The sequence below is a fragment of the Selaginella moellendorffii genome, unplaced genomic scaffold (assembly GCF_000143415.4).
Source record: "Selaginella moellendorffii unplaced genomic scaffold, v1.0 SELMOscaffold_170, whole genome shotgun sequence".
NCBI lineage: Eukaryota > Viridiplantae > Streptophyta > Lycopodiopsida > Selaginellales > Selaginellaceae > Selaginella > Selaginella moellendorffii.
In genome coordinates, this window is record NW_003314430.1 from 19,646 (window position 1) to 34,944 (window position 15,299).

Below are 15,299 nucleotides of genomic sequence, written 5' to 3' on the forward strand. Positions count from 1 at the left end.
AAAACGAACTTTACCTCGCGCAAGCTGGCTTTAATCGGTGTAGGAGCTATGACCACACCTGGAGATTCATGCGTCTTTTGTGAGAGGAAGGGGAATTCCACCCAGTACATATACCACAAGATCTTGTGGGCATGTCTCATGGGGTGGAGTGACGCTAGAGATCTCGCTCTATCTTTTCTCTTGCCAATGCACACCATCTTCCAGCCATCATGAGCAACACGGTCATCAACAAGATTGCAGCCATTTGGAAATGAAAACTGTTTGATCGGTCCTGAAAACAGCTTTTGCTTTCTACACTCCTCTGTGGGTTATGAAACAGGGGCAGGAGAAGAGGTATTTATCCTACAGAGATCACATCTCACATTTTTAATTCCATGGTTCACCATATGTTATTCCGTGCACGTAACCAGTATGTCCCATAAGTTGCACGTTTTCCATTAGCTGGTCCATGCTGGTCCTACCAAAACGTTTACACATCCTTGTTTACAATGCGCAAGTCAACGACAAATCACTTGCAAGCCTAAGACTGCCCAAAAAGAATAACATTGCCGAACCCTTAGCATGCTTTTTTACCTGGTTATCTACCTGGTTTGTTTACAGTCCATTTGTGCCCAATGGGGTGCAATCTTGTAGTATCTGGTGAGTATTTCCACCTGTCACCCTAGCTACTGTGCAATTTTTCCTTGCATCTCAAATGTTGATTGGTAGATACACATTAATGGGGCAGTGGGAGTGGGACTGCCCTTGGCATCCTCCACATTTCTACCATGAACTGATTCCACTCCACAATCACCCAGGGCTTTTCCAATGGGATCGCCACCACTGGAGCCAATCCCCAAGGAAAACAATTGCCAAACTTTTTCTTTCTCTGTGTTTGAATCTATTATCTCGAAGGTCTCCAGCCCATTTGTTTCACCAGTCAGTTCTTGGATTGTCTCACAAATTCATGATCCACTAATAATGAACTGTTGTGATTTTCTCCTTTTAAAATTTTCTCTAATCCGTTGCTAATTAAAGTTTAATATTATTATTCTTAATTATCACTAATAAAAATCATGTTATTCTTAGGCCCTCTTTCTCAACAATTATAATTGAACTTTTGCCTCTACTTTTCAGTATCTTGCTCAGATGCAACTTCTACCTAAGTAAGAAACTATACAATATTTCTGGCCACTAGAGCTTAGTCTAAAGCTTCAACCATAAAGGCACTTCTTGTTAAAATATTTCTAGTAAAATGTTTTATTTTATTAAAAAATTTAAATAATTTTTTTTTAAAAATAATAAAGCATTATTTTCCAAAAACAATTATTACTACATAGCATAGCAAATTATCCTACAAGACTCTAAATTGTTACCTAGGGGACTGCTAAATATGCCCTTAGTGCCCCCAGAACAACTAAGCATTTGGGCCTATACTACACAAATTCTAAGGATATAACTCAAGAGTTATTGTGTGATGGGGAGGCATATAAAATATCATCCTCTAGAAGCCTTCAATGTATGCTACAAGGTTAAAGAGGCTAGAGTAATAATAACCAAACTCTTTATGTAATCTCTTGGATTATTTTAAAGGAGTTTTTAGCTTCAAACCAATTATGTAGCCATACAATTTTTGAACTATACTCAAAATAAGGTATTGCTAGCTAGTAGTCTTCTCAAAGACAAGGAGAGTAAAAACATTGATAAAAGTGAGAGAGGGTGTAATCAAGATAAGAAAGTAATAGTAGGTGTTTGTTAGTTTTTTTTGGAGCTGGATCTAAATAAGATTTTAACTCCATCCCAATGTAGTGTTGTCACAGTTGATACCCATGTCCAAGATATGCCTATCATAGACAATGGCAGTGAGAGTGGTGCTGTAAAAAAGCTTGACGAACAGGTGTTGTTATCTTGCTCAAGCTCACAAAGCTCATGAATGGAGAAATCCTTGTGCATGAAATTTCCAATCCAATCCCTATATCTCTATCTAGATTTGAACATCAACTAACCTGTGGTTACCCCATTTGAAACTTCAGTAATCTCTTACCTGTTAATTTTGCACACCACTTTATTATGAAAGCTCTTGTAGAGCGTGGTTATGGCACTGGAGAGAATGCCTATTTCCAGGCTCTAATATGGCTTTTAAAAACTCTTTTCACCAAGACAAGAATCTGTATATTAGGATATTGCTCTAGTGGTATGGCTATTTATCACCCTAGTCCCATTTGAGCATATCATGGATGGGGACTTTCAAGTGCAACATGATAGTTTGTGTGCTTTATGAGTCAAAAAGCTAAACTTTAAACATACAACTCTCCAAGTACATTAGGAAGCTCAATGATATGTAGCTAGGTGGTCTTCTAAAATATATATATAAGTTTTAAGGTTTATTTAAAAAGGTTTATAAGGTGGCATTTCATAAAGAAAACATAGCTTTTAGTTGATTAAAGAGGATATTAAATGATTCTAGTATATGGTCTAAATATAAAAGGAAAGAGTCTATAAACAAAATGCACCCCTTTTTCAATTGGTTAAAAGTATTATGAGATTTGGGTTAAGCGTCTTTGGTTTTGAATAATGCTAGATTGGGTTACCTCATGGGGTTGGGGTTGTATTACTTGTAACTTTATGCTCTCCTATACTTCAATACAGGTAGAGTAAAGTAATTGTAACTTTGGGCTCTCTTATACCTCAATACAGGTAGAGTAAGGTGATTGAGCTTAACTTTGGGCTCTCTTATACTTCAATATAGGTAGAGTAAGGTGATTAAGCATATATTCAATGAGCATTATTATATTGAACTCTTATACAAAAAATAGAGAGTGTAGAATATAAAAATCTCATTGCTTTTTATAAGTTTTATTTAATTGATAAATCTTTTAACAATATTTTTCCATATACCTCATTGAGCTTTTCTATCTTTGAAAGAATCAACATCTATTTGTATTATCTATGGTTCTCACTAAGAAGATAAAAAAAATTGCACTTAAGATCCAAAGAGCAAGTAGAGTTTATAGGCTTATAAGTTTAATTCTTTTCTTCCCCCTTTTTAATCTTTAGATCGATTTTTGCTCTTGAATTTCCCCTAGAACATATGTTAAATTCATAACATGTGGATTACCAAGTTTGACTTGGATATTTTTGCATCAAAGTTGGTTATCCTTTAGATTGAATAATAATTTAAAGGTCTTTGGGGTATTGGAGATTGGTTGAGGATTAGATAAATGGAAAATTTATCAACTAACTATGTATAATAACTTGGTGCTTTTATACTATTTATGCTGTATAGTTTTTGATTTAGCTTTTAAAAATCTTATTTTAAAGATGAAATTTAATGGTTGAACGTATTTGAGAAATTTTATGCACAACCACCTAGTGAGCTAGAAATATTTAACAAATCAAGCATAGAAATGGATGAAATTAGGGAAGTTCAACCACTTTTGAATGATTATGAAAGATTTTTTGTTAAAAAGATCTAATTAATATCAAGGCAAAAAGTTTCAAAGTAAATACTAAACATTATGTGTTTTTTTCTTTTTTTGTTACTTTTAATATACAAACTTCATGCAAAGGTTTTGCTCTAGAGTTTATTGGGTTTTTAATTCAACCATGTTTTCCCCATAATGTAAATTAGATGAAGTGATCTAGACACCAAACAATTTATGCATGAGGTGCAAAGTGATCAGCTAATAAGAAAAGGTAAAAAATACTTTTTCATTTTACTTTTATTGTTTATTCTACCTGGTTATCTACCTGGTTTGTTTACAGTCCATTTGTGCCCAATGGGGTGCAATCTTGTAGTATCTGGTGAGTATTTCCAGCTGTCACCCTAGCTACTGTGCAATTTTTCCTTGCATCTCCAATGTTGAATGGCAGATACACATTATCTATGGGAATGGGACTGCCCTTGGCATCCTCTACATTTCTACCATGAACTGATTCCATTCCAAATCACCCAGGGCTTTTCCAATGGGATTGCCACCATTGGGTCTCTGGAGCCAATCCCCGAGCAAAAAAATTGCGAAACTTTTTCTTTCTCTGTGTTTGAATCTATTATCCCAAAGATTTCCAGCCCATATGTTTCACCAGTCAGTTCTTTGTTTTACAGGCATTTGTGACAAATGGATTGTCTCACAAATTCATGACCCACTAATAATGAACTGTTGTGATTTTCTCCTTTTAAAAATTTCTCTACTCCATTGCTAATTAAATTTTAATATAATTATTCTTAATTATCACTAATATAAATCATGTTATTCTTAGGCTTTCCTGTACTCCTCTTTCTCAACAATTATAATTGAACTTTTGCCTCTACATTTCAGTATCTTGCTCATATGCAACTTCTACATAAAGAATTAGAGTAAGGAACCATACAATATTTCTGGCCACTAAAGCTTAGTCTAAAGCTTCAACCATAAAGGCACTGCTTGTTAAATATTGGACATGGTTATATTAAACTCAATCATTAAATTTCATTAAATAATATTATAAATACAGGATAATATAGCACATTCCTTTATATTAAAGATTTATTACTTATTATTTATTTATAATGAAATTTTTAATTTAATTTAATTATAATTTTATATAGTTATTAAAATATTTCTAGTAAATTTTTTATTTTATTGAAAAATTTAAATAAGTTTTTTAAAATAAAATAAAGCATTATTTCCCAAAAACAATTAGTACTACATAGTGTAGCAAATTATCCTACAAGAATCTAAATTGTCACCTAAGGGACTACTAAATATGCCCTTAATGCCTCCAGAACAACTAAGCATTTGGGTCTATACTACACAAATTCTAAGGATATAACTCAAGAGTTATTGTGTAGTGTATTGGGATGGGGAGGCATAAAAAATACCATCCTTTAGAGGTCTTTGATGTATGCTATAAGGTTAAAGAGGCTAGAGTAATAGTAATTAATAACTCTTTATATAATCTCTTAGAGCTTTTTAAAGGAGTTTTTAGCTTCAAACCAATTATGCAACTATACAATTTTTGAACTGTACTCAAAATGAGGTATTGCTAGCTAATAGTCTTCTAAAAGATAAGGAGAGTAAAGACATTGATAAAAGTGACAGAGGGTGTAATAAGGATAAGAAAATAATAGTAGGTGCTTGTTAGTTTTTTTTGGAGCTAGATCTAAATAAGATTTTAACTCCATCCCAATGTAATATTGTTGCAATTGGTACCCATGTCCAAGATATGCCTATCATAGCCAATGGCAGTGAGATTGGAGCTGAAAAAAAGCTTGATGAATAGATGTTGTTGTCCTGCTCAAGCTCACAAAGCTCATGAATGGAGAAATCTTTATGCATGAAATTTCCAATCCAATTCCTATATCTCTATCTAAATTTGAACCTCAACTAACCTGTGGTTGCCCCATTTGAAACTTCAATAATCTCTTACCTGTTAATTTTGCACACCACTTTATTATGAAAAATCTTGTAGAGCATGGTTATGGCACTGAAGAGAATGCCTATTTCCAAGCTCTAATATGGTTTTCTAGAACCCTTTTCACCAGAACAAGAATCTGTATGCTAGGCTATTGCTCTAGTGGTATGGCTATTTATCACCCTAGTCCCATTTGAGCATATCATGGATGGGGACTTTCAAGCACAACATGACAGTTTGTGTGCTTTATGACTCAAAAAGATAAACTTTAAACATACAGCTCTCCAAGTACATTAGGAAGCTTAATAATATGTAGCTAGATGGTCTTCTAAAATATATATAAGTTTTAGGGTTCATTTAAAAGGGTTTATAAGGTGGACTTTCATAAAGAAAACATGGCTTTTAGTTGATTAAAGAGGATTTTCTACACATATTAAATGATTCTAGTATACAGTCTAAATATAAAGGGAAAGAGTCTATAAATAAAATGCACCCCTTTTTCAATTGGTTAAGAGTATTTGGTTTTGAATAATATTGGGTTGGGTTACCTCTTGGGGTTGGGGTTTTATTGCTTGTAACTTTAAGCTCTATTATACTTCAATACAGGTAGAGTAAGGTGATTGTAACTTTGGGCTCTCTTATACTTCAATATAGGTAGAGTAATGTGATTGAGCCTAACTTTAGGCTCTCCTATACTTCAATACAAGTAGAGTAAAGTGATTAAGCATATATTCAATAAGCATTATTATATTGAACTCTTATACAAAAAATAGAGAGTGTAGAATATTGAAATCTTATTGCTTTTTATAAGTTTTATTTAACTGCTAAATCTTTTAACAATCTTTTTCCATAGACCTTATTGAGATTTTCTATCTTTGAAAGAATCAATATCTATTTGTATTATTTATAGTTCTTACTAAGAAGATAAAACAAATTGCACTCAAGATCTAAAAAGCAAGTAGAGTTTATAGGCTTATAAGTCTAATTCTTCTCTTCCCCCTTTTTAATTTTTAGATCGATTTTTGCTCTTGAATTTCCCCTAGAATATATGTTAAATTCATAACAACATGTGGATTACCAAGTTTGACTTGGATATTTTACATCAAAGTTGGTTATCCTTCAGATTGAACAATTATTTAAAGGTCTTTAGGGTATTTGGAGATTGGCTGAGGATTAGATAAATGGAAAATTTATCAATTAACTATGTATAATAACTTGGTGCTTTTATACTATTTATGCTGTATAGTTTTTGATTTAACTTTTAAAAATCTTAGTTTAAAGATGAAATTTAATGGTTGAATGTATTTGAGAAATTTCATGCACAACCACCTAGTGAGCAAGAAAGATTTAACAAATCAAGCATAGAAATGGATGAAATTAGGGAAGTTCAACCACATTTGAATGATTATGAAAGATTTTTTGTTAAAAAACTCTAATGAATATTAAGGAAAAAAGTTTCAAAGTAAATACTAAATATTATGTGTTTTTTCTTTTTTTTTTGTTACTTTTAATATACAAACTTCATGCAAAGGTTTTGCTCTAGAGTTTATTGGGGTTTTCAATTTAACCATGTTTTCCCCATAGTGTAAATTAGATGAAGCGATCTAGACACCAAGCAATTTATGCATGAGGTGCAAAGTGATTGGCTAATAAGAAAAGGTAAAAAATGCTTCTTCATTTTACTTTTATTGTTTCTTCTACTATTTCATTCACATGAATGGTTTTAAGTCATGCTTGATTTAAGGAGCTATATAGGTTAGAATTAAGTGATTATATCTATAGGCTATGTGCCATTGGCATTCCAGTAAGTTTTTTTGAGAAGATTGTAAGTCAAGGATATAATAGTGAGGATTTGTTTAAGCTTGAGCTTAGGAAGGTTTTAAAGCTTGACACATAGAATAGAGATGCAATGAATATGTGTAGAGTGGTGAAGAATTTTGTACTAGGTAAAAACTATATAGTTTTTACTCATTTCTAGATTAATAGTACAAAGAGTGACTCTTGAAAAGTCTCTCTCTTATAAAAGATAGGTGTTTATTAGTGCCACTAACCATGGTACTCCTAGTCAAGCATCACTCAAGTGTCATACAAAACTAAGCAAAAAGGTATAACAAAATTTTAGTACATCTAACTATAAACCCAGCTCATTGAAGCTATATATAGTTAAACATTGAGTGACCATTTCTACCATATATATAAGCAAAAGATCATAGACAAACTCATTAGTCTTTAGTAACATTTAAAGAAAGTGAGGCAAATGGTATAAAAAGTACATTGAGCACTTTTTTGATGAAGTTATAGTGCAATTTCACACATTTTAGGATTTGAGAATCAAAAAATAAAATATTATGTTTTTTAAAATAATTAACTCAAAAACTGTTATAAAGTTTTGTTTTAATTGTGTCATTTGCACTAGAAAAAGTTCTTGTGCAATATGAAGCAACATATAGAATATCCTTATAGAATTTTAAAAAATTTCTATAATATATTTATTGAATTAAAGTTGTTTGATGGTTTGTATGTGCAATTCTGTAACAAAGTGACTGCATTCAAGTTTCAGATTTTATAATTTTATTCATTACTAAAAATCAAGGCATAAACATTTTAAGCCCCAACTTATAATTGAATGTCATAAGTCAACAATTCTCCCAACTTAGGGAATGCCTTTAAATTCAAGCATTTTTAGAAAGTTTGAACTTTCAACTTTCAAAGGAGATGGCCCTTTTGATAAAAATCAAAATTGACTACTACTTATTCACTGCCAAAGGAGTCTAGGCCAACCAATTTGGAAATGAAAAAATAATTAATGGAAAAGTTTTTATTTAGGATTGTGGAAATTTATGTTAAGAATGAAAAAAAAGAAAATTTATTGCTAGTAAGAATGCTAGAATGGTTTGTTTGATCTTTCTACTAAGTTATAAAACCTAAAATATTATATTGAAAACATGTGGTTTTATATAGTAAATTGGTTTTTTATGTTGAATTTTTATAAACTCATTTTAATGTGTTTTATGGATTTTATCTTCTAGTGTTTCTTTTAAAGGGCCCTTGTATGAAAGAATGCTCATCCACACCTAAAGTCTCATTCATATCTTTTTCAATGAGATTAAAATCGGTCCAAAATCTTTATGCATAAGTCTAGGCTGACTAAATTGCTTTACAACTCCAATGTAAATGTCATAGACTGTATCACCTCATATGTTCATACAAAGCTCTACAACCACAATGTAATGGGATGATGGTATATTATAATCAATAACTTGTTAAAACCACTGGGCATGCCACACTAGATCAATGATTTGCAATGCTAAACAAACATTATGATCCCAAACCTTTATCCCAACCCACCTCAAAATGCCATATGCATCCATCATTCCCTAGTTGCTTCTTACATATTCCAAAGGCAATTAGCTCCCACAACTTTGCTGTTATGTCTAGTGGTTGCTTCATAAAAAACACCCCATGCCAACCAACCCCCCTCAAAATATTGTGAAGTTTTGATGCTCTGGTCACAAAGTACAGATTGTCACACGAACCAAAGTAACTTCTTCCATTGTCAATCCATTTTTCATGGCAAAGAAAGGAACATCTTGCTATCTCCACTTGCTTCACTATCATCACTAGACTCATTGTCCCAAGTGGAAAGTGCTCTCTTCCCTTTAGATGTACTTTTACTGTTGTTGCTATTTTCTGCTGCTATGGTCTTCTACCACCACCACTGCTGCTGCTGCTAATCTTTTAATACTGCTACAGCTACATGTCAATGCTGCCCAGCCATAAGGACTGCTGCCCCTGCTCCATTTGCTCCAAGTCCCACTGCCCACTGTTGGCACTGCCATGGATGGCATTGTTTTGTGTGAAGTGAGCAAGTTGCAATGTGAGCAGCTAAACCCTAAGATGAACCCTGGCTTGTCGCTGTCTACTATGGCATAGTGCTCAGATGCTGAGTTGTCCTAAGTGGTTAGGTATGAAGGGCAACATGAAAAAGAGAGTATATATGCTATATATGTTATCATATTGTCATGGTTGGTAGTGATATTTTTAATGTATTTTTGGTTTGCATAAGCAATACCTAGAATATACTTAGATATTAAATAGTAGAATATCCCATAATATTCATCTAGAATAATCCCTAAACAGTTAATACTCTAGTTTATAAATTCTCTTAAGAAAATTGGTGATTATTATTTACACATTCGGGTCTTGCAGAAGTTTTATTCTACAGCCATGCTAAGGAATCTACATTAATTCTTGCAAAACAAGTTGGGGATTGCGTTGGCTGCCACCACATTTTTAGCACTGTCTTGGTAAGGTGGCTTTGATACTTTCCAACTTGACTGTGGGTTTTTGTGTGGATAAGCTCCCTACTTCAAAGATGGATTTTCTAGGTCAAATGTCCAGAAAACCCTTGAGAATGCTGGCCAAGTTTCATCAGAACAGTTATCCTTTGGCAGAGACAAACAAGACAACATCCTATCAAGGTTCCATTCTAATTTTCAAGCATCTGAGAAAGTTTTTTAGTTTTTGTTAGCTGCAAGCTGCAAAATTTTAACTTGGAAGTAAGGACTATGTTTTCAAGAACAAAAGCTAAGTTTTTTTTCTTTGTTTGATGATGTATGGCCTCTTGGCTCATTTTCCCCTGGTGGCTGAGTGTTCTTTTGCTCAGGCAATGGTCAACTGAGATCTTTGAGCTCGCCTCCAATGGAACTTTGGACATGGGAGATAATAGTTCTATTCTCTGTTCCCTGTGCTCTTTGATCTGGGGCTAAGTTCTCTATACTTTTTTTTGTCAGACTTGGGAGACTGTCACTATGGAGCCAAAAAGCACAGACTTTTTTGCAACTTAGATGCTTTAGGCATGAATAGAGCGAGTATGAAGGCTAGATAACTGTGGTTATCCATGCAATGGAAGCTTCCCCATAAGATCACAGATGAAGTAATACTTTTGGAGCTCTGAAGTACTTGCTTAGTTTTTCTTTGTTCAGGTGGACTCACATATATAGGTGTTTGGAATTTATCACGGGCTTGCAGTCATGTGGAAGAACATGCACAAGTGTCATTTACAGCCACAACTTATTACTGGCATTAGTAAGTACATAATATTCTTGAATGGTACCTTCTTTTACAGGTGAACTATGGAATTCATGACAGTTGACCATTGGGATAAGGTGCTGGGTTTCAAAGCCCATAAACTCTGAATAACATATGATATTTCCATGGGGTTCCTTGAAGGTAGTGAAGAAAGCTGTAAAATTCAGGTTTGTCAGCCTCGAAATGTTGGTATAGGGAGACTATATTAATATGAAAAGAACGCAGAGTGGTGGTCAAAGGGTACTCTCAAATCTTCCCGCGCTAAGAACACAGGATAAGCAAAGCTGGGCTTTGAAAATTATGATGCCTTTGCATCTTGGAGTGGATACCTCTCATGGAAGATATAAAAGATGGCAGTGGAATGTAGAGTTTGACTTGAGGCTTGGAAGTATAGTCTTAAGAAGACTGAACTATATCTATAGGCTCTTGACATGATCTTCGCATGGACCATAAGTAGCACAAAGCAGAGTAAAAAGAAATAACGAAAACGAACTTTTACCTCGCGCAAACTGGCTTTGATCAGTGTAGGAGCTATGACCACACTTGGAGAATCATGTTGGCACAAACTAACAAAGATATGAAAGCCATGCCTCTCGCTTAGGACCTTTGCTGGACTACAATAGCTCCTAAACGAAATCGTTGTGTCTGCCTGAGAATACCTTACACATCGACGATCCAGAACTTCTTAGAGCATATAAGAAGCTGCTCATCTTTTTCAAGAATGCGATGGACTCGGGCCAACGCACTACACCGCACGTGAGGAATCTTGAAAGATTGCAAGAGCCTGTGTCGTAGTAGCTAGAATCAACTCTGAGAAGTCAAATGAGAAAATTTACATTTGGTCTCAGCAGCCGATCCATTTCCAGCATTATATCTTCGATCTGGCACCCTTTTCTCCCTGGGTAGAGGGACATCATGCGATATGCATGCAACAAGTCGTAGCTCCTCAGGTAGCTCGAAAAGCTTTCGCACCTGTGGATGCAAAAAATGAGAAGAAAGCCAAGTGAATATGAGCAAGCCTATGTACCAGCTATGCATGGTGCCTACGAGCGAGGCCTCGACCATACACAACGTTGAGAGTGTTGCTAGAGTCCGATGGAACCACGTTCATGATCCACACGGGCTTGTTTTGTAGTAACAAGGCAGCAGCAAAGCCTCCGTAGCCAGCATTCATATCCATAACGTTCCGAATGGAATTTTCGGATACATTAAGCAGCTTCCAATAGTCTCCAACTTTGCCTTCCCAGAGAGATGTGTCTTCTTTGAAAGAAGATGAGCTGATACCTGTGCAAAAGAAATCCCGTTACCACATACTGGAGTACATAGCAAAGTTACCGAGCTGGTTTGAGTAAGTTGTAAGCCGCTCCAGCCATGAAGGAAGATCGACGAAATTGGCAATCATTGTCCTCAGACAAGGCAATGCAGTCGTCCAGTGGCTTGTTCCACGAGTTGTCTAGAAACTCCTTGCTTTGGTTAGCGCACAGCTTGGACTTGGCGAGCTGACAGGACCTGGCGGTCTTTCTCCAAACCACAGTCTGGACGTGCCGTGTGATCGCCTTCCAGCAAAGAGATTCTGTAATGTTGGTCAGGATGTTCCAAACTTCAGGGAAATCCTTGTCTTTGCGATAAGATGGAGGTGCAGAATAGATGAGGTCTTAAAATCCGGTCCATTTCCCTGAGCAAAATACCCCCTGCAGATTCACAAGAAAGGAAATTTTTATATCATGTACGAGATTCCAACTAATGCTTACCATCTTCGTGCCAATCGACGTGACAGCGGGAACAAAGAACAGCATCGAAGGATCTGGAAGGATACGGCAAGCACTTGGTTCCAAGCGCTGCAACAAGAGCCGGTACTCCTCGTTCCAGAGCGAACTGGATCTGATTCTCGTGAGAGTCAAGCGGCACAAACGACATGGTCTGGATGTCGAGGTTGAAGAGATAAGCTGCAAAGCTTGCAACTCTTCAGCCAATGTCCAAACCTCGAGCCACTCCAGCAGTCTGTAAATCTCCCTTCCAATCCGTGGTCATGTTTCCTAGCCTGTCTACACGAAGTTGATGGATCAATGGATCAAAAGAGAGAAGAAAAGTGTTACCTCTGGATGTACTCGGGAGCTCCATGCTTGAAATGTGTCCCTCCTCCCGGGAACCACATGGAGCCTTTAACATGGACCCAGTTCTGGCCACCTTTCACTTTGGCTAGCTGGATGTGGTTTACGTTGCTCCTCCACATATGGGGCCACCCGATGGGAAGCTTGTTGGACTTTGATGAAGGAATAAGGCAGAAAGGATGCTGGTTTGGTGGGGGTATTGTTGCTCCAACTGCTCCCTTCTCAAGAAATTGAGCTTGTTGGAGATGGAAGCAATGTAGTTTGCATGGTGGCATGGGATGTAGAGGTTGACTCCATCAGAATGTTGAAATAGCATTTGGCTCCATTTTGAGAGTTGGTTCTAGTGTTGGGATGATGGATGCTTTAGGACTGATTTAATGTTGCTCCATACTCTTGCTCCTCTGCTTCTTGGGTTGTATGTTCGGGAGTCATTATGTGCTTCAATTCCTTCATTCCTTAGCTAAGACCCTTTGTTCAGTAAGACCAATTTTTGCTCCATTAGTTTTAGCCCATGTGTTCAAGGGATAAGGTGGTAAAGCACCAAAGGATAAAGGGTAAAAACTATATGCACCTACATATCCCTTGAGCTTTCTGATATACTTGGATAGTTGTATGTTTGAAGTTTGGCTTTTTGGGTTGTAAAACATATAAATTGCCATATTGTACTTTAAAGTGCATATATATAATTTTCCGTTGTCCTTGGGCACGTGGCGTAACATGTGACACATGGCATATGGAAGGTTTAGGTTCTGCTTCATGGTTATCCTATAGGATAAAGGGTGAAAACCACATGTATTACATTTGGTATTAAAGGATATGTCTCAGCAGGTACTATCAAATAAGATTAAGCAACTAGCTTTACGCAAAGATGAAAATGATGATTCAAGTGGGTACACGTTAAGTGCTATAACTTTATATTCATTCCTTGGGTATGGATTTTTGTTACCTTTGTGCCATATTATGTGAGCTTGTGCTTGGGCTCATAGGAGGTGTACCATTTTACACGAGTTTGCACTTAGGCTCATGAGTGAAGCATATTAGCAACTCAAGGTTACACTTTGAGTTGGTAGGATTAATGTTGCCTATTGGTGGTTACCATAAGTTACTATAAGTAAAAGTAAACCTTCCCTAGATTTGCTATAAGTGGCAAATATGCTAGTCTTTATTTGTTTAGTACTGCACTAGTGGATCCTTCTTGGGCATAATTAAAAATGGATTAATCAAGACTGTAAACATTAGTCTATTGGTTTAAGTAATCATTGTTGTACTTTCTCATAAACTTTTTTTAGATTGGACTGAAGGCAGTGTGAACACAAGCTTGAGGTTTAGTCAAAGATGAAACTGAAAAAAAAGTTATTAAGGATGAAAGATCAAATATGTAATCATCTTCTCTGTTTTTGAGAGATGATTTGCAACGAAATGTTATTCATTGCTCATGTTCACATCATGCAATCAAAAATCCTTACTTTGATGCATATTAGAAATAATAGTCTTACAAATAGTGAATTTTGAGATGGATAGCGGTGTAATACGAAACCATTTTTGTCTAGGCTTGCTATTAAAGATTTGGGTTATAATGCTTATATCTTTTCTGGGGAAACTTGTTATTACTCCTTGAGTAACTTAGTGTTGGATTAGTTTTGAGTTTGATAGGAAAAAGAGTAGTATGAGCTTATCTATGTTGTGAACAAAAGTTGGTGGTGTTTGGTGTTATAAATTTTTATAAAGGTTGTCCATTGAAGTGTTGGAAAGGGTTATAACATTCAATTGCTATAACTTGTTGGTTTATTTGTTAACACTTGGAGTAGATTGTTGGATGGAAAAAGTGTGTAGTTGAAGCATTGACATTGCTATCACTTGTGTTAATAGAAGTGGTATTATTGTTTCAAATGATGAAGAATTTTCCTTAGGTCTTGATTTTTCATGTCATTTTTTTTGTTAGTGTTTTGGCTTTATATTGGATCTTGAAGGTGATTGAAGAAGAGTGTTAATGCAATACAAATATCTAATGATATAGTCTTTATGATTAGGTCTTGGGTATTTTTTTACATTTTACAGATGTCGATGTTGAATGTTGAAAATATATTTAAGATGTTTGATGCTTAGACATATTATTGGGTCATGAGAATTTGTGTTGAGGTAAACTTATGTGAAGTTATTAATAGGAAGAAGTTGGTTTATTTGTATTCTTAGACTAAAAGTCATTCTATCTCTAGAATAGAAAAATTTTCCATAAATTTTCTTAAATTTTTTTAATGACTAATTTGTTGATCATTTTGCTTGAAAACCATTTCATTTTTGTAAGCCAGTACAAACTAATGGAAGGATTAGAATTGACTTTAGTTAGCTTAAACCTTAGTATATAATTTGCATGATGCAAGTTGAAAAGGATGTTAACTTTTGGGGCTAAATAAATTAAGTTAGATATAATCTAGAGTTGGTGTAAAAAAGTGGCTATTGTGTTTTTCTAGAAAGGTGACATTTATGCTTTTCTTTTATAACGTTGTACTTGGTGGCAGGTTGTATCTTGCATTTCATTAGACTTTATGAGAGTAGTGAGCTCTCATTGATCTTGACTTGGTCTTAGTAACTTTGTGCTTTGGCTAAAGATATTGATATCTAACTTATTTGTTTGAAGTTGAGGTGTTAGTACCTAGACTATAACTTTGTTTATCAGGAGGTTGTGTACTAATAAGAGTCCATCTTATGATCTTTATTTTAGTT

The 15,299-nt window shown here is 35.1% G+C and overlaps 1 pseudogene; it reads right to left on the reverse strand.

The window, feature by feature from the left end:
* Positions 1-11,282: 11,282 nt before the first annotated feature.
* On the reverse strand, positions 11,283-12,891 carry LOC9638465 (annotated as a pseudogene).
* Between the last annotated feature and the right edge of the window lie 2,408 nt (positions 12,892-15,299).